The sequence below is a fragment of the Pleurodeles waltl genome, unplaced genomic scaffold (genome assembly GCF_031143425.1).
Source record: "Pleurodeles waltl isolate 20211129_DDA unplaced genomic scaffold, aPleWal1.hap1.20221129 scaffold_236, whole genome shotgun sequence".
Classification (NCBI taxonomy): Eukaryota; Metazoa; Chordata; class Amphibia; order Caudata; family Salamandridae; genus Pleurodeles; species Pleurodeles waltl.
The window spans coordinates 228,955-247,225 of NW_027149942.1; the positions used below are offsets into that span (position 1 = coordinate 228,955).

The window sequence follows — 18,271 nt, forward strand, 5'->3', positions numbered from 1 at the left end:
TGACTAAGTGGCAGTCGCGACTCACAGGGGTTACCAGAGGTGGGGTGGAGAGCGGGGTGTGGGGAGGCAAGGAGAATATTAACAATATTAAAAAGTTAAAAAACTAAAAACTTACCTGCTCCGTCGCACCGCTGCTCCTCCGTCAGCAGCAGGCTCCCAGCCTGCCCTGCGGCCAATCCTGACGCTGCTCAGAGAAGCGTTAGGATTGGCTGGGAGTGCCCAGCCACGGTGCTCCCAGACAGACTGGGAGCCTGTGCCTGCTCTCTCCAGCCCGGCAGCAGTGTGCCCCAGATGGCCGGCCAAACACACATGTGCACTGAGGGGAGTGCACAGTGCACTCCCCTCACTGCTCGTCACCCCCAATGCCCCACCCCTTTATAATTCTCAGTATAATGTACATGCGACATCAGCTCCCGCGAGTTTCTGTAGTGTAGTGGTTATCACGTTCGCTGCCCCCGTGAAAGGTCGCGGGTTTGAAACTGGGCGGAAACACTTTTAACACTTCCATCTACCTTGTTCTGCATTATTATTAATATCTATGACCACCTAACTTGTTCTGCATTATTAATATATATGACGAGCGATACTTCTGTGCTACAATTTTAATTGATATCATCCATATAGTAACATATTTCAAATAAACAAGATAAGCAACGCATAGATGATGTAAACTGTGCAAAAGATATTAGCTCGCTTGTAATTAGTACGGGACTGAAAATTTTAAAATAATACAAAACTAAAGAAATGAATGTTAAATTATTAAAACTACAGCAGGTTCTACCGAGATTCAAACTCAGATCGCTGGACTCAAAGTCCAGAGTGCTAACCATTACACCATGGAACCTTCCATTGACAAGCATGAGGTGCGTTAGTAGTGAAATGACAGTATCCTGTAGTGTGCACGTCTCCTTGTAAAAGTCCTGATGTTTTTCAGATGTCAGGTTATTAATGGCAAGGAACACAAGCATTGGCAAAGCCAATAGGTATCGCCTATGTGATAGCTACTGGTTTTGCCAGTGATTTAGCCATGCTGCAACATGGCTGAAAGTAAAGGAAAAAAGCTGTATATGACACAGCCAGCATTGATCACTTCATAGTGCTTTTTTTTACATTCATCCATGCTGCACTGAAGCCAGAGCTGCTGTACAATGTGGCTAAAAAAACATTCACAAAACCAATAGATCCCACATAGGCAAGATCTATTAGCTTTACCAAGGCTTGTTTGTCATCTGGAGCCATTGTGGTACTGCCATGAAAGAGCTGCCAACAATAGCCAGGCCCTGTTCATACTGCAATTCGGGTCATCATTCACACTGCTGTCAAGAAACCAGTAATGTTTTATAAAAACACAGCTGAGTGATTTGAGCTAAAAAAAAAGTGTTTGCTCCTTAAGTGCATTTTTCAGTCCGGGGGGGGGGGGGGATTACATACATTGCAGTTTTGAACCAACGCTTCTGCATTTCTGGGATGCATATGTTACACTTGTACTGATCCTGTTTTGTGATGACATTTGTGGCATATCAACGTGCTAAATAAAAAGACATTTGCGCTGACTAACCAGGGCAAATACGTTCAAATGACGATGCCCAATTGCTGTAGCATCAGTGCAGGGTATGTAATGTAGCGCCTGGGGTCTAGCTTCTATGCCCCAACCATAATCTCCCTTCTGGTGATGCGTGTCACGAGCTACACTTTATGTGGAAGCGCGAGGGATGCCTGAAGAAGTCAAAGACACGCAGGCAGCCGTGGGACTGACACTGTGCTCGAGAGCGCCTAGCAGCAGAGTTTCTAGGTGCTTCCAGGGGTGAGATGATGGCTGTCAGGCCTTTGCTGGGAGCCAGGGGGGGACGAGGAGTTTTCACAACAGATGCTTGTCTCAAAAAGGTGGGGTGGGCTAGGGCAGAGTCAGTCATGGGCAGCCTCCAAGATGGCTCACTAGTAAAGTGCCCCCTGCTGGTACCTGAGCATGACTTACAGGTCACATTCTTAAATCCGAGCCGAGTGGGCTCAACGCTTTTCCCTCACAAGGTATATAAAGTGGCTGCTATGAATACTGGTTATTTACGGTGCTATGAAGGTGACATATGGAAATAGCAAACACTTTAGAAATCAGGTCACTTTACTTTCCTTTTGTTGCACAAGAGCACAGAACCGGATGAGCAGCTCCTCACGTGCACTGTGGCTGGCCAGGGATGGACACTTTACAGAACCAGTGCTGAGCCTCTTAAGCAGAGCTGGATCTGTTCAAGTCTGTGCAAACCCTGGGCCTGCTCACAGCCTGGCAAGCTGCAGACAATGTTGGGTGCAGCCTTAAATGTGAAATCGTTCCAAGTTGCCACTGTTTGTAGTGAGTTTAACAGACACTGCCTCTGGCTTCCTTCCTGCACGAGGCCAGGTAGGAAGCAGTATCACTCCCCCCATCCTGTGTGTTAGAGAATGGTTTCCATTGCAGTGGGAGGCGGGGCCGTCCATGCCAGGTTTTCAAGGTGACCTCGGACGAGCTTAATATGTAACTGTTGTTCATTTCTGGCAATCATATATATATCTTGTGGATATCCTGCAAATCCGGCATGGATCCGACTCTACTGGACTTATGTTGGGCACCCTTGCACTAGAGCAAGGTTTTTTATGTAAAACTGGTAAGTGTTAATATTGTCATTGTTCACGCCTTCACCAATCACAGGGGGGGGCAACATGCCTGCATCCTCACCGCACACTCCCTATCATTCTTACACTGAGCGCCAAGCTTTCCAAAGTTTAAGAATCTACACAACTTTCAGCATTCCTGCTGAGTTCATTGGCCGACATACTTGTTGTGATGGTTTTGCCATTTTATTTCCTGAGCTGTACTTTTCTCAAGAAAGTTAGTTCCCATTATTTTTAATAAACCATTGAGAATGCTGAGAAATCACTTTGTGCGTCTGCGACAAGACACATTTATTTTTTTGAATTCTAAGTAAAGGTAATCAAGATGGAAAGACAATGGCTGTATGACTGACTTCAACAGAAAGCCCTCCCCCATGCTTGCTGCTGAAATATTGAGATATTAGAAAAGCACTGAAAATGTGCATTGCTAAAGCGGCATGTGTTTTCCAGAGTACGCAAATGAAGAGGAAAAGCACGCCTTGCCAATTAAAATGCAGAGTCACCCTTTGTAGTTATTGTGCGATGAGTTTCCAAAAAGTACTCCGGTGGTAGATGAAATGATGCTGATTGTAGGTTTGTGATGCTGGAGAATGAGATAGGCATCTGAAAATAACCAGCATGCATCCTGAAGACACAGCTTGATATGTGACCTCGGTCTTTAAATGCCCAGCACACATACACATGATCACCATGGGCCCCACTGCTGGCAGGTACATAACCTGAAGGCTGCAGTCACATGATGCTTCCGTCCCTTCGATAGCTCAGTTGGTAGAGCGGAGGACTGTAGTGGTGAAGCTGATATCCTTAGGTCGCTGGTTCAAATCCGGCTCGAAGGATTTTTTTTCGTATTTGCTCTTCATATTTCTTTTCACATTCTGAAATTAAAATACGCCATGTTTTGAAGCAACGACGCTAGAGCTTGACAATTGTTTTTGTCTCCCCCATTTTTCTCAGATGGCACCAAGAAGTGAATTTAGCCAGAGCAGAAATGGACGGAGGTGCAGCCGCTGATCCCAGTGACTGTCAGAGAGAGAAAAGGAGGAGTCTGTGCAGAGGAAGCTGTAAATCAGTGATACAAAGAGAGCGGCTCTTTCCTTGCACAGATGGGGTCAACACTGACATTTCTGTGGGTGCAGCGCCCCCAGCAGGGGGACAGGTAGAACAATCAGTAGGAGGTCAGGTACCAGGGAGTCATCAGTTCCTCGTTAGTATAGTGGTCAGTATCCCCGCCTGTCACGCGGGAGACCGGGGTTCAATTCCCCGACGGGGAGACTATGTTTATGACTTAACCATGTTTACACTTTAGAAATACATTTTGTAATTTGTTTCGTTTACAATCTCGACATTTTAGAAGTATTGCGATTTAATGTATATGAAGTGCACTGTATAATATGATCAGTGGCAGCATATAGAATTGTAATAAATACCAACACCGAGGCGCCTCTAGCAGAGCTGGCAGGCTTGGAAATCCAACAGAGAAAGCTTTCAACATGAAGGAATCAAGTTTTGGGAACACATTTGTACATTTTGATTTTAAGTTATGGACCACTTAGTCGACAGCGAATGTTTAATATTTACAGAAAAACAAAGTACTATGTGGTGAACAATTGGTACTGGCTGTTTTGCTTGATTATCAATTCCACGTAATCGCGTCATGGTTAATTTCAAATGTATTATAAGCTTCATCACTATTACTTTTTCTAGTTGCGCCTCTGATTTTCAACTAAAACTATATATCATCTATACAAACAATTAGAACCAAACTGTATCTTTTTTAATAACGAACGTACTTTTCTGAAATTGGAGTGAATGCAAGTTGTAGTAACGAAGAAACGTAGGCTTCCGGGTAGTGTATTGGTTATTCATGTTTTTAGGGTCGAGCCTGCGTTGCATGCGCTCGCGCATGCGTATCGCAGCGAGACGCTTTAGTGTTTAGAAAAGGGCTCGGAGCCCTGTCAACGTCACGTCAGTGTTTTTTATTGGTACGTGGGCTTGCCTAATAAAATCCGCTTGCTTTCATTAGTCGAAGGCACGCATAGGTCATGCCTTTTCCGGTGGCTCGCCCTCCTCCAGCGCAGCGACCAAGTACAGAAAACATGCGAGGCTCGCTGTTTTCCATCGGGCTCATGGACTTCTTTTTCTCTCATTCACGAGCGCGATCTCGCTTGGCAGAAGTCGAGCACTTTACATAATTAACTTCACTTTTTCGGGTTATGTACATAAATGCACTTTTGCCCGATAGGTGAAAAGTCGGGTTAGGAGTTTACAACGCGATCAGCTGTAACATGAGCAAACGCGAGACCCGTTGCATTGCAAATGCTTGTTTTAATAGTTTGTGTCTCCGTCAAGTATTCTCCATCTATTTAATGTAAATCTATTTAATGTGCAGTATCTCTTTCTTCGTGGTCTCCATGAATGCAGTGTGTCTTCCATGTCTGGTGTTTTATTCTGGCTTTTTGTATATCTTGGTCAGTCGGCGAAAGCGTAGGTTTAAGCCTGTGTGGTGATGTCTGGTCCACACTGCTGTAAAGAGAGCAGCGACCCCCGGCGAGGCTTCTTTCAGACTAAGGGGGGAGGTGATGAGAGACCTGGACACCTGTAAAGATACCTGTGAGCTCTCCAAAACAACAGAGCCCCTCCATGGGCTCTTGGCTAGGACGTTAGACTGAAGCTCTAAAGATCCCAGGTTTCCACAGTGACTTTTTGTTTGATATCCATTACCTTCAGTGCTGAGTAGTCAAACTTTAAACCCTCTCAAACTTGGTAAAATAAAACATTACTTTAACAACATCAATCTATTTCCCTCCACATTCCAGCTTCTTTCTTTCTTCACCCCTCATTTCTTTCTGAGCCCCCTTCAGTCCGTCTTTATTTTCTTTATTGGAACAAGTTTCTCAAAGCCCTACTCAGTGTGAGTCTCAGAACTGAGAGAATACTATCACAGGCTGTAAGTTCACTGCTAAGAGGAAAGTTTTACTCCTTGTATGAAGGTCCGAAAGAGTGGAGTGCAACTTTCCACAAACTACTATTTAAATACAATCTCCCGGACCTTCCGTAACCTGAGTCTAGACAGAAATATTTAGAATTCTTCTCTGAAAAAGTGGCAACCCTCCTGCAGGGCTTGAAAGCAGACAATACTGATCATTAGAATCCACAGCCAGCAACACTAGAAAACTGCCACTCATGACCAAGTTAGCAGCAAGTTGGGCCACGGGGATGCTCTCTATGCTTGAAACATCAGATAACTCACTAGAAAACTACCTGGAATTTGGCACCCAGACTCATCCTCAACCTCCCGCTCTGAATTCACATCTCACCATACCTCAGAGAGCTCCACTGTCTCCCGAAACAGAAATGAACTAATTTCAAACACCTTACATACACATTCAAGGCACAACACAACGTAGGCCCCACCTACTTGACCAGTTGCTTCTCTTTCCACAACCACCAAGAGACTTCCATCTACTCAGGGCTCCTACTCACACACATCCCATACATACAGAGAACCAGATCAGGAGGATGGGTGTTCTGTTGCATCACTCCTAAAGCATGGAATGGACTCCCATTTCACACAAGAGCATTTTATTCTCTTCTTCAATTCTGCAAGAAGTTGAAGACCTGCGTTTTTAATAAACCAACCTACCTTAGACAGGGCTACACACACACACGCCTGCTCAGCGCCAGGAAACCCTTGCAGGTGATTGCGTGCCTTACAAATACCCATTACGTTACAGATGCACCCCCAGGGCTCCACCAGATGTTTCACAGCAATGGGTGTGACAGAGCATAACATGGCTGTGCCTTTATGCTTTCTTTGGTAGAAGAGAAGGACAGCATTTACCTTCATATATTGTGTGAAAAACTATACCCATGTAAATGTGATGCATTAAAAGACCACAACATTATGGTGCCTTTGTGAGTGATATTACACTTGTTAGATATAAACTGCTTTTATGAAATGTTAACCAGATGCATTTATACCTTGGTATCTTAACAAATGATATATTTTATAGTCACTCATCATTTACTGTGTTTAAGACAATTGCATTTGTAAAAACATAACTAAAATGTGCTTCCATTCCATTGTTCAAGCTGGAGTTAAGGTCTGCCAATTCCTATGTTTAATTTCAACATGAAACTTGCTTTGTTTGTGCGCTATTTTTCTTTCGTCTGCAGGTGATAGGTAAGGAAGAGAGAGTTGGGTTGCCAAGGACGAAACTTGGTAACAAGGAGCTACAAGAACGGCTCCCTTACTATATTCCTGGGCATGGATGTAATCCAAGGTGGAGCAGATGTGTTCAGAAGAGGATAAAAGTGAATTGGACATAATTCACAATGGTGTCTTGTTAGTAATTGTTTCTTTGGGTGTGATGTCAGCTACTGGAAGGCTCTGGGGTGATTAAAGTGTTGTTCAGTTAGGCAGAGATTCAGAATCTTTTTGCCCCCTTGACTAGAGTGGACTCTAAGGGAAAGATAACTCTCCTTGACTAAGTGGCAGTCGCGACTCACAGGGGTTACCAGAGGTGGGGTGGAGAGCGGGGTGTGGGGAGGCAAGGAGAATATTAACAATATTAAAAAGTTAAAAAACTAAAAACTTACCTGCTCCGTCGCACCGCTGCTCCTCCGTCAGCAGCAGGCTCCCAGCCTGCCCTGCGGCCAATCCTGACGCTGCTCAGAGAAGCGTTAGGATTGGCTGGGAGTGCCCAGCCACGGTGCTCCCAGACAGACTGGGAGCCTGTGCCTGCTCTCTCCAGCCCGGCAGCAGTGTGCCCCAGATGGCCGGCCAAACACACATGTGCACTGAGGGGAGTGCACAGTGCACTCCCCTCACTGCTCGTCACCCCCAATGCCCCACCCCTTTATAATTCTCAGTATAATGTACATGCGACATCAGCTCCCGCGAGTTTCTGTAGTGTAGTGGTTATCACGTTCGCTGCCCCCGTGAAAGGTCGCGGGTTTGAAACTGGGCGGAAACACTTTTAACACTTCCATCTACCTTGTTCTGCATTATTATTAATATCTATGACCACCTAACTTGTTCTGCATTATTAATATATATGACGAGCGATACTTCTGTGCTACAATTTTAATTGATATCATCCATATAGTAACATATTTCAAATAAACAAGATAAGCAACGCATAGATGATGTAAACTGTGCAAAAGATATTAGCTCGCTTGTAATTAGTACGGGACTGAAAATTTTAAAATAATACAAAACTAAAGAAATGAATGTTAAATTATTAAAACTACAGCAGGTTCTACCGAGATTCAAACTCAGATCGCTGGACTCAAAGTCCAGAGTGCTAACCATTACACCATGGAACCTTCCATTGACAAGCATGAGGTGCGTTAGTAGTGAAATGACAGTATCCTGTAGTGTGCACGTCTCCTTGTAAAAGTCCTGATGTTTTTCAGATGTCAGGTTATTAATGGCAAGGAACACAAGCATTGGCAAAGCCAATAGGTATCGCCTATGTGATAGCTACTGGTTTTGCCAGTGATTTAGCCATGCTGCAACATGGCTGAAAGTAAAGGAAAAAAGCTGTATATGACACAGCCAGCATTGATCACTTCATAGTGCTTTTTTTTACATTCATCCATGCTGCACTGAAGCCAGAGCTGCTGTACAATGTGGCTAAAAAAACATTCACAAAACCAATAGATCCCACATAGGCAAGATCTATTAGCTTTACCAAGGCTTGTTTGTCATCTGGAGCCATTGTGGTACTGCCATGAAAGAGCTGCCAACAATAGCCAGGCCCTGTTCATACTGCAATTCGGGTCATCATTCACACTGCTGTCAAGAAACCAGTAATGTTTTATAAAAACACAGCTGAGTGATTTGAGCTAAAAAAAAAGTGTTTGCTCCTTAAGTGCATTTTTCAGTCCGGGGGGGGGGGGATTACATACATTGCAGTGTTGAACCAACGCTTCTGCATTTCTGGGATGCATATGTTACACTTGTACTGATCCTGTTTTGTGATGACATTTGTGGCATATCAACGTGCTAAATAAAAAGACATTTGCGCTGACTAACCAGGGCAAATACGTTCAAATGACGATGCCCAATTGCTGTAGCATCAGTGCAGGGTATGTAATGTAGCGCCTGGGGTCTAGCTTCTATGCCCCAACCATAATCTCCCTTCTGGTGATGCGTGTCACGAGCTACACTTTATGTGGAAGCGCGAGGGATGCCTGAAGAAGTCAAAGACACGCAGGCAGCCGTGGGACTGACACTGTGCTCGAGAGCGCCTAGCAGCAGAGTTTCTAGGTGCTTCCAGGGGTGAGATGATGGCTGTCAGGCCTTTGCTGGGAGCCAGGGGGGGACGAGGAGTTTTCACAACAGATGCTTGTCTCAAAAAGGTGGGGTGGGCTAGGGCAGAGTCAGTCATGGGCAGCCTCCAAGATGGCTCACTAGTAAAGTGCCCCCTGCTGGTACCTGAGCATGACTTACAGGTCACATTCTTAAATCCGAGCCGAGTGGGCTCAACGCTTTTCCCTCACAAGGTATATAAAGTGGCTGCTATGAATACTGGTTATTTACGGTGCTATGAAGGTGACATATGGAAATAGCAAACACTTTAGAAATCAGGTCACTTTACTTTCCTTTTGTTGCACAAGAGCACAGAACCGGATGAGCAGCTCCTCACGTGCACTGTGGCTGGCCAGGGATGGACACTTTACAGAACCAGTGCTGAGCCTCTTAAGCAGAGCTGGATCTGTTCAAGTCTGTGCAAACCCTGGGCCTGCTCACAGCCTGGCAAGCTGCAGACAATGTTGGGTGCAGCCTTAAATGTGAAATCGTTCCAAGTTGCCACTGTTTGTAGTGAGTTTAACAGACACTGTCTCTGGCTTCCTTCCTGCACGAGGCCAGGTAGGAAGCAGTATCACTCCCCCCATCCTGTGTGTTAGAGAATGGTTTCCATTGCAGTGGGAGGCGGGGCCGTCCATGCCAGGTTTTCAAGGTGACCTCGGACGAGCTTAATATGTAACTGTTGTTCATTTCTGGCAATCATATATATATCTTGTGGATATCCTGCAAATCCGGCATGGATCCGACTCTACTGGACTTATGTTGGGCACCCTTGCACTAGAGCAAGGTTTTTTATGTAAAACTGGTAAGTGTTAATATTGTCATTGTTCACGCCTTCACCAATCACAGGGGGGGGCAACATGCCTGCATCCTCACCGCACACTCCCTATCATTCTTACACTGAGCGCCAAGCTTTCCAAAGTTTAAGAATCTACACAACTTTCAGCATTCCTGCTGAGTTCATTGGCCGACATACTTGTTGTGATGGTTTTGCCATTTTATTTCCTGAGCTGTACTTTTCTCAAGAAAGTTAGTTCCCATTATTTTTAATAAACCATTGAGAATGCTGAGAAATCACTTTGTGCGTCTGCGACAAGACACATTTATTTTTTTGAATTCTAAGTAAAGGTAATCAAGATGGAAAGACAATGGCTGTATGACTGACTTCAACAGAAAGCCCTCCCCCATGCTTGCTGCTGAAATATTGAGATATTAGAAAAGCACTGAAAATGTGCATTGCTAAAGCGGCATGTGTTTTCCAGAGTACGCAAATGAAGAGGAAAAGCACGCCTTGCCAATTAAAATGCAGAGTCACCCTTTGTAGTTATTGTGCGATGAGTTTCCAAAAAGTACTCCGGTGGTAGATGAAATGATGCTGATTGTAGGTTTGTGATGCTGGAGAATGAGATAGGCATCTGAAAATAACCAGCATGCATCCTGAAGACACAGCTTGATATGTGACCTCGGTCTTTAAATGCCCAGCACACATACACATGATCACCATGGGCCCCACTGCTGGCAGGTACATAACCTGAAGGCTGCAGTCACATGATGCTTCCGTCCCTTCGATAGCTCAGTTGGTAGAGCGGAGGACTGTAGTGGTGAAGCTGATATCCTTAGGTCGCTGGTTCAAATCCGGCTCGAAGGATTTTTTTTCGTATTTGCTCTTCATATTTCTTTTCACATTCTGAAATTAAAATACGCCATGTTTTGAAGCAACGACGCTAGAGCTTGACAATTGTTTTTGTCTCCCCCATTTTTCTCAGATGGCACCAAGAAGTGAATTTAGCCAGAGCAGAAATGGACGGAGGTGCAGCCGCTGATCCCAGGGATTGTCAGAGAGAGAAAAGGAGGAGTCTGTGCAGAGGAAGCTGTAAATCAGTGATACAAAGAGAGCGGCTCTTTCCTTGCACAGATGGGGTCAACACTGACATTTCTGTGGGTGCAGCGCCCCCAGCAGGGGGACAGGTAGAACAATCAGTAGGAGGTCAGGTACCAGGGAGTCATCAGTTCCTCGTTAGTATAGTGGTCAGTATCCCCGCCTGTCACGCGGGAGACCGGGGTACAATTCCCCGACGGGGAGACTATGTTTATGACTTAACCATGTTTACACTTTAGAAATACATTTTGTTATTTGTTTCGTTTACAATCTCGACATTTTAGAAGTATTGCGATTTAATGTATATGAAGTGCACTGTATAATATGATCAGTGGCAGCATATAGAATTGTAATAAATACCAACACCGAGGCGCCTCTAGCAGAGCTGGCAGGCTTGGAAATCCAACAGAGAAAGCTTTCAACATGAAGGAATCAAGTTTTGGGAACACATTTGTACATTTTGATTTTAAGTTATGGACCACTTAGTCGACAGCGAATGTTTAATATTTACAGAAAAACAAAGTACTATGTGGTGAACAATTGGTACTGGCTGTTTTGCTTGATTATCAATTCCACGTAATCGCGTCATGGTTAATTTCAAATGTATTATAAGCTTCATCACTATTACTTTTTCTAGTTGCGCCTCTGATTTTCAACTAAAACTATATATCATCTATACAAACAATTAGAACCAAACTGTATCTTTTTTAATAACGAACGTACTTTTCTGAAATTGGAGTGAATGCAAGTTGTAGTAACGAAGAAACGTAGGCTTCCGGGTAGTGTATTGGTTATTCATGTTTTTAGGGTCGAGCCTGCGTTGCATGCGCTCGCGCATGCGTATCGCAGCGAGACGCTTTAGTGTTTAGAAAAGGGCTCGGAGCCCTGTCAACGTCACGTCAGTGTTTTTTATTGGTACGTGGGCTTGCCTAATAAAATCCGCTTGCTTTCATTAGTCGAAGGCACGCATAGGTCATGCCTTTTCCGGTGGCTCGCCCTCCTCCAGCGCAGCGACCAAGTACAGAAAACATGCGAGGCTCGCTGTTTTCCATCGGGCTCATGGACTTCTTTTTCTCTCATTCACGAGCGCGATCTCGCTTGGCAGAAGTCGAGCACTTTACATAATTAACTTCACTTTTTCGGGTTATGTACATAAATGCACTTTTGCCCGATAGGTGAAAAGTCGGGTTAGGAGTTTACAACGCGATCAGCTGTAACATGAGCAAACGCGAGACCCGTTGCATTGCAAATGCTTGTTTTAATAGTTTGTGTCTCCGTCAAGTATTCTCCATCTATTTAATGTAAATCTATTTAATGTGCAGTATCTCTTTCTTCGTGGTCTCCATGAATGCAGTGTGTCTTCCATGTCTGGTGTTTTATTCTGGCTTTTTGTATATCTTGGTCAGTCGGCGAAAGCGTAGGTTTAAGCCTGTGTGGTGATGTCTGGTCCACACTGCTGTAAAGAGAGCAGCGACCCCCGGCGAGGCTTCTTTCAGACTAAGGGGGGAGGTGATGAGAGACCTGGACACCTGTAAAGATACCTGTGAGCTCTCCAAAACAACAGAGCCCCTCCATGGGCTCTTGGCTAGGACGTTAGACTGAAGCTCTAAAGATCCCAGGTTTCCACAGTGACTTTTTGTTTGATATCCATTACCTTCAGTGCTGAGTAGTCAAACTTTAAACCCTCTCAAACTTGGTAAAATAAAACATTACTTTAACAACATCAATCTATTTCCCTCCACATTCCAGCTTCTTTCTTTCTTCACCCCTCATTTCTTTCTGAGCCCCCTTCAGTCCGTCTTTATTTTCTTTATTGGAACAAGTTTCTCAAAGCCCTACTCAGTGTGAGTCTCAGAACTGAGAGAATACTATCACAGGCTGTAAGTTCACTGCTAAGAGGAAAGTTTTACTCCTTGTATGAAGGTCCGAAAGAGTGGAGTGCAACTTTCCACAAACTACTATTTAAATACAATCTCCCGGACCTTCCGTAACCTGAGTCTAGACAGAAATATTTAGAATTCTTCTCTGAAAAAGTGGCAACCCTCCTGCAGGGCTTGAAAGCAGACAATACTGATCATTAGAATCCACAGCCAGCAACACTAGAAAACTGCCACTCATGACCAAGTTAGCAGCAAGTTGGGCCACGGGGATGCTCTCTATGCTTGAAACATCAGATAACTCACTAGAAAACTACCTGGAATTTGGCACCCAGACTCATCCTCAACCTCCCGCTCTGAATTCACATCTCACCATACCTCAGAGAGCTCCACTGTCTCCCGAAACAGAAATGAACTAATTTCAAACACCTTACATACACATTCAAGGCACAACACAACGTAGGCCCCACCTACTTGACCAGTTGCTTCTCTTTCCACAACCACCAAGAGACTTCCATCTACTCAGGGCTCCTACTCACACACATCCCATACATACAGAGAACCAGATCAGGAGGATGGGTGTTCTGTTGCATCACTCCTAAAGCATGGAATGGACTCCCATTTCACACAAGAGCATTTTATTCTCTTCTTCAATTCTGCAAGAAGTTGAAGACCTGCGTTTTTAATAAACCAACCTACCTTAGACAGGGCTACACACACACACGCCTGCTCAGCGCCAGGAAACCCTTGCAGGTGATTGCGTGCCTTACAAATACCCATTACGTTACAGATGCACCCCCAGGGCTCCACCAGATGTTTCACAGCAATGGGTGTGACAGAGCATAACATGGCTGTGCCTTTATGCTTTCTTTGGTAGAAGAGAAGGACAGCATTTACCTTCATATATTGTGTGAAAAACTATACCCATGTAAATGTGATGCATTAAAAGACCACAACATTATGGTGCCTTTGTGAGTGATATTACACTTGTTAGATATAAACTGCTTTTATGAAATGTTAACCAGATGCATTTATACCTTGGTATCTTAACAAATGATATATTTTATAGTCACTCATCATTTACTGTGTTTAAGACAATTGCATTTGTAAAAACATAACTAAAATGTGCTTCCATTCCATTGTTCAAGCTGGAGTTAAGGTCTGCCAATTCCTATGTTTAATTTCAACATGAAACTTGCTTTGTTTGTGCGCTATTTTTCTTTCGTCTGCAGGTGATAGGTAAGGAAGAGAGAGTTGGGTTGCCAAGGACGAAACTTGGTAACAAGGAGCTACAAGAACGGCTCCCTTACTATATTCCTGGGCATGGATGTAATCCAAGGTGGAGCAGATGTGTTCAGAAGAGGATAAAAGTGAATTGGACATAATTCACAATGGTGTCTTGTTAGTAATTGTTTCTTTGGGTGTGATGTCAGCTACTGGAAGGCTCTGGGGTGATTAAAGTGTTGTTCAGTTAGGCAGAGATTCAGAATCTTTTTGCCCCCTTGACTAGAGTGGACTCTAAGGGAAAGATAACTCTCCTTGACTAAGTGGCAGTCGCGACTCACAGGGTTTACCAGAGGTGGGGTGGAGAGCGGGGTGTGGGGAGGCAAGGAGAATATTAACAATATTAAAAAGTTAAAAAACTAAAAACTTACCTGCTCCGTCGCACCGCTGCTCCTCCGTCAGCAGCAGGCTCCCAGCCTGCCCTGCGGCCAATCCTGACGCTGCTCAGAGAAGCGTTAGGATTGGCTGGGAGTGCCCAGCCACGGTGCTCCCAGACAGACTGGGAGCCTGTGCCTGCTCTCTCCAGCCCGGCAGCAGTGTGCCCCAGATGGCCGGCCAAACACACATGTGCACTGAGGGTAGTGCACAGTGCACTCCCCTCACTGCTCGTCACCCCCAATGCCCCACCCCTTTATAATTCTCAGTATAATGTACATGCGACATCAGCTCCCGCGAGTTTCTGTAGTGTAGTGGTTATCACGTTCGCTGCCCCCGTGAAAGGTCGCGGGTTTGAAACTGGGCGGAAACACTTTTAACACTTCCATCTACCTTGTTCTGCATTATTATTAATATCTATGACCACCTAACTTGTTCTGCATTATTAATATATATGACGAGCGATACTTCTGTGCTACAATTTTAATTGATATCATCCATATAGTAACATATTTCAAATAAACAAGATAAGCAACGCATAGATGATGTAAACTGTGCAAAAGATATTAGCTCGCTTGTAATTAGTACGGGACTGAAAATTTTAAAATAATACAAAACTAAAGAAATGAATGTTAAATTATTAAAACTACAGCAGGTTCTACCGAGATTCAAACTCAGATCGCTGGACTCAAAGTCCAGAGTGCTAACCATTACACCATGGAACCTTCCATTGACAAGCATGAGGTGCGTTAGTAGTGAAATGACAGTATCCTGTAGTGTGCACGTCTCCTTGTAAAAGTCCTGATGTTTTTCAGATGTCAGGTTATTAATGGCAAGGAACACAAGCATTGGCAAAGCCAATAGGTATCGCCTATGTGATAGCTACTGGTTTTGCCAGTGATTTAGCCATGCTGCAACATGGCTGAAAGTAAAGGAAAAAAGCTGTATATGACACAGCCAGCATTGATCACTTCATAGTGCTTTTTTTTACATTCATCCATGCTGCACTGAAGCCAGAGCTGCTGTACAATGTGGCTAAAAAAACATTCACAAAACCAATAGATCCCACATAGGCAAGATCTATTAGCTTTACCAAGGCTTGTTTGTCATCTGGAGCCATTGTGGTACTGCCATGAAAGAGCTGCCAACAATAGCCAGGCCCTGTTCATACTGCAATTCGGGTCATCATTCACACTGCTGTCAAGAAACCAGTAATGTTTTATAAAAACACAGCTGAGTGATTTGAGCTAAAAAAAAAGTGTTTGCTCCTTAAGTGCATTTTTCAGTCCGGGGGGGGGGGGATTACATACATTGCAGTGTTGAACCAACGCTTCTGCATTTCTGGGATGCATATGTTACACTTGTACTGATCCTGTTTTGTGATGACATTTGTGGCATATCAACGTGCTAAATAAAAAGACATTTGCGCTGACTAACCAGGGCAAATACGTTCAAATGACGATGCCCAATTGCTGTAGCATCAGTGCAGGGTATGTAATGTAGCGCCTGGGGTCTAGCTTCTATGCCCCAACCATAATCTCCCTTCTGGTGATGCGTGTCACGAGCTACACTTTATGTGGAAGCGCGAGGGATGCCTGAAGAAGTCAAAGACACGCAGGCAGCCGTGGGACTGACACTGTGCTCGAGAGCGCCTAGCAGCAGAGTTTCTAGGTGCTTCCAGGGGTGAGATGATGGCTGTCAGGCCTTTGCTGGGAGCCAGGGGGGGACGAGGAGTTTTCACAACAGATGCTTGTCTCAAAAAGGTGGGGTGGGCTAGGGCAGAGTCAGTCATGGGCAGCCTCCAAGATGGCTCACTAGTAAAGTGCCCCCTGCTGGTACCTGAGCATGACTTACAGGTCACATTCTTAAATCCGAGCCGAGTGGGCTCAACGCTTTTCCCTCACAAGGTATATAAAGTGGCTGCTATGAATACTGGTTATTTACGGTGCTATGAAGGTGACATATGGAAATAGCAAACACTTTAGAAATCAGGTCACTTTACTTTCCTTTTGTTGCACAAGAGCACAGAACCGGATGAGCAGCTCCTCACGTGCACTGTGGCTGGCCAGGGATGGACACTTTACAGAACCAGTGCTGAGCCTCTTAAGCAGAGCTGGATCTGTTCAAGTCTGTGCAAACCCTGGGCCTGCTCACAGCCTGGCAAGCTGCAGACAATGTTGGGTGCAGCCTTAAATGTGAAATCGTTCCAAGTTGCCACTGTTTGTAGTGAGTTTAACAGACACTGCCTCTGGCTTCCTTCCTGCACGAGGCCAGGTAGGAAGCAGTATCACTCCCCCCATCCTGTGTGTTAGAGAATGGTTTCCATTGCAGTGGGAGGCGGGGCCGTCCATGCCAGGTTTTCAAGGTGACCTCGGACGAGCTTAATATGTAACTGTTGTTCATTTCTGGCAATCATATATATATCTTGTGGATATCCTGCAAATCCGGCATGGATCCGACTCTACTGGACTTATGTTGGGCACCCTTGCACTAGAGCAAGGTTTTTTATGTAAAACTGGTAAGTGTTAATATTGTCATTGTTCACGCCTTCACCAATCACAGGGGGGGGCAACATGCCTGCATCCTCACCGCACACTCCCTATCATTCTTACACTGAGCGCCAAGCTTTCCAAAGTTTAAGAATCTACACAACTTTCAGCATTCCTGCTGAGTTCATTGGCCGACATACTTGTTGTGATGGTTTTGCCATTTTATTTCCTGAGCTGTACTTTTCTCAAGAAAGTTAGTTCCCATTATTTTTAATAAACCATTGAGAATGCTGAGAAATCACTTTGTGCGTCTGCGACAAGACACATTTATTTTTTTGAATTCTAAGTAAAGGTAATCAAGATGGAAAGACAATGGCTGTATGACTGACTTCAACAGAAAGCCCTCCCCCATGCTTGCTGCTGAAATATTGAGATATTAGAAAAGCACTGAAAATGTGCATTGCTAAAGCGGCATGTGTTTTCCAGAGTACGCAAATGAAGAGGAAAAGCACGCCTTGCCAATTAAAATGCAGAGTCACCCTTTGTAGTTATTCTGCGATGAGTTTCCAAAAAGTACTCCGGTGGTAGATGAAATGATGCTGATTGTAGGTTTGTGATGCTGGAGAATGAGATAGGCATCTGAAAATAAACAGCATGCATCCTGAAGACACAGCTTGATATGTGACCTCGGTCTTTAAATGCCCAGCACACATACACATGGTCACCATGGGCCCCACTGCTGGCAGGTACATAACCTGAAGGCTGCAGTCACATGCTGCTTCCGTCCCTTCGATAGCTCAGTTGGTAGAGCGGAGGACTGTAGTGGTGAAGCTGATATCCTTAGGTCGCTGGTTCAAATCCGGCTCGAAGGATTTTTTTTCGTATTTGCTCTTCATATTTCTTTTCACATTCTGAAATTAAAATACGCCATGTTTTGAAGCAACGACGCTAGAGCTTGACAATTGTTTTTGTCTCCCCCATTTTTCTCAGATGGCACCAAGAAGTGAATTTAGCCAGAGCAGAAATGGACGGAGGTGCAGCCGCTGATCCCAGGGACTGTCAGTGAGAGAAAAGGAGGAGTCTGTGCAGAGGAAGCTGTAAATCAGTGATACAAAGAGAGCGGCTCTTTCCTTGCACAGATGGGGTCAACACTGACATTTCTGTGGGTGCAGCGCCCCCAGCAGGGGGACAGGTAGAACAATCAGTAGGAGGTCAGGTACCAGGGAGTCATCAGTTCCTCGTTAGTATAGTGGTCAGTATCCCCGCCTGTCACGCGGGAGACCGGCGTTCAATTCCCCGACGGGGAGACTATGTTTATGACTTAACCATGTTTACACTTTAGAAATACATTTTGTTATTTGTTTCGTTTACAATCTCGACATTTGAGAAGTATTGCGATTTAATG

General features: G+C 44.7%; 5 non-coding genes across 5 annotated transcripts; all 5 read left to right on the top strand.

Moving 5' to 3' along the window:
* Positions 1–3,396: 3,396 nt before the first annotated feature.
* On the top strand, positions 3,397–3,482 carry TRNAY-GUA (transfer RNA tyrosine (anticodon GUA)). The gene is given in 2 exon segments: positions 3,397–3,433; positions 3,447–3,482. It is a non-coding gene; the product is annotated as a tRNA-Tyr (tRNA).
* A 363-nt stretch (positions 3,483–3,845) lies between these two features.
* TRNAD-GUC (transfer RNA aspartic acid (anticodon GUC)) lies at positions 3,846–3,917 on the top strand. The gene has a single exon. It is a non-coding gene; the product is annotated as a tRNA-Asp (tRNA).
* A 6,607-nt stretch (positions 3,918–10,524) lies between these two features.
* On the top strand, positions 10,525–10,610 carry TRNAY-GUA (transfer RNA tyrosine (anticodon GUA)). The gene is given in 2 exon segments: positions 10,525–10,561; positions 10,575–10,610. It is a non-coding gene; the product is annotated as a tRNA-Tyr (tRNA).
* A 363-nt stretch (positions 10,611–10,973) lies between these two features.
* TRNAD-GUC (transfer RNA aspartic acid (anticodon GUC)) lies at positions 10,974–11,045 on the top strand. Its single transcript has one exon. It is a non-coding gene; the product is annotated as a tRNA-Asp (tRNA).
* Positions 11,046–17,652: 6,607 nt separating this feature from the next.
* On the top strand, positions 17,653–17,738 carry TRNAY-GUA (transfer RNA tyrosine (anticodon GUA)). Its single transcript is given in 2 exon segments — positions 17,653–17,689; positions 17,703–17,738. It is a non-coding gene; the product is annotated as a tRNA-Tyr (tRNA).
* The last annotated feature ends 533 nt before the right edge of the window (positions 17,739–18,271 follow it).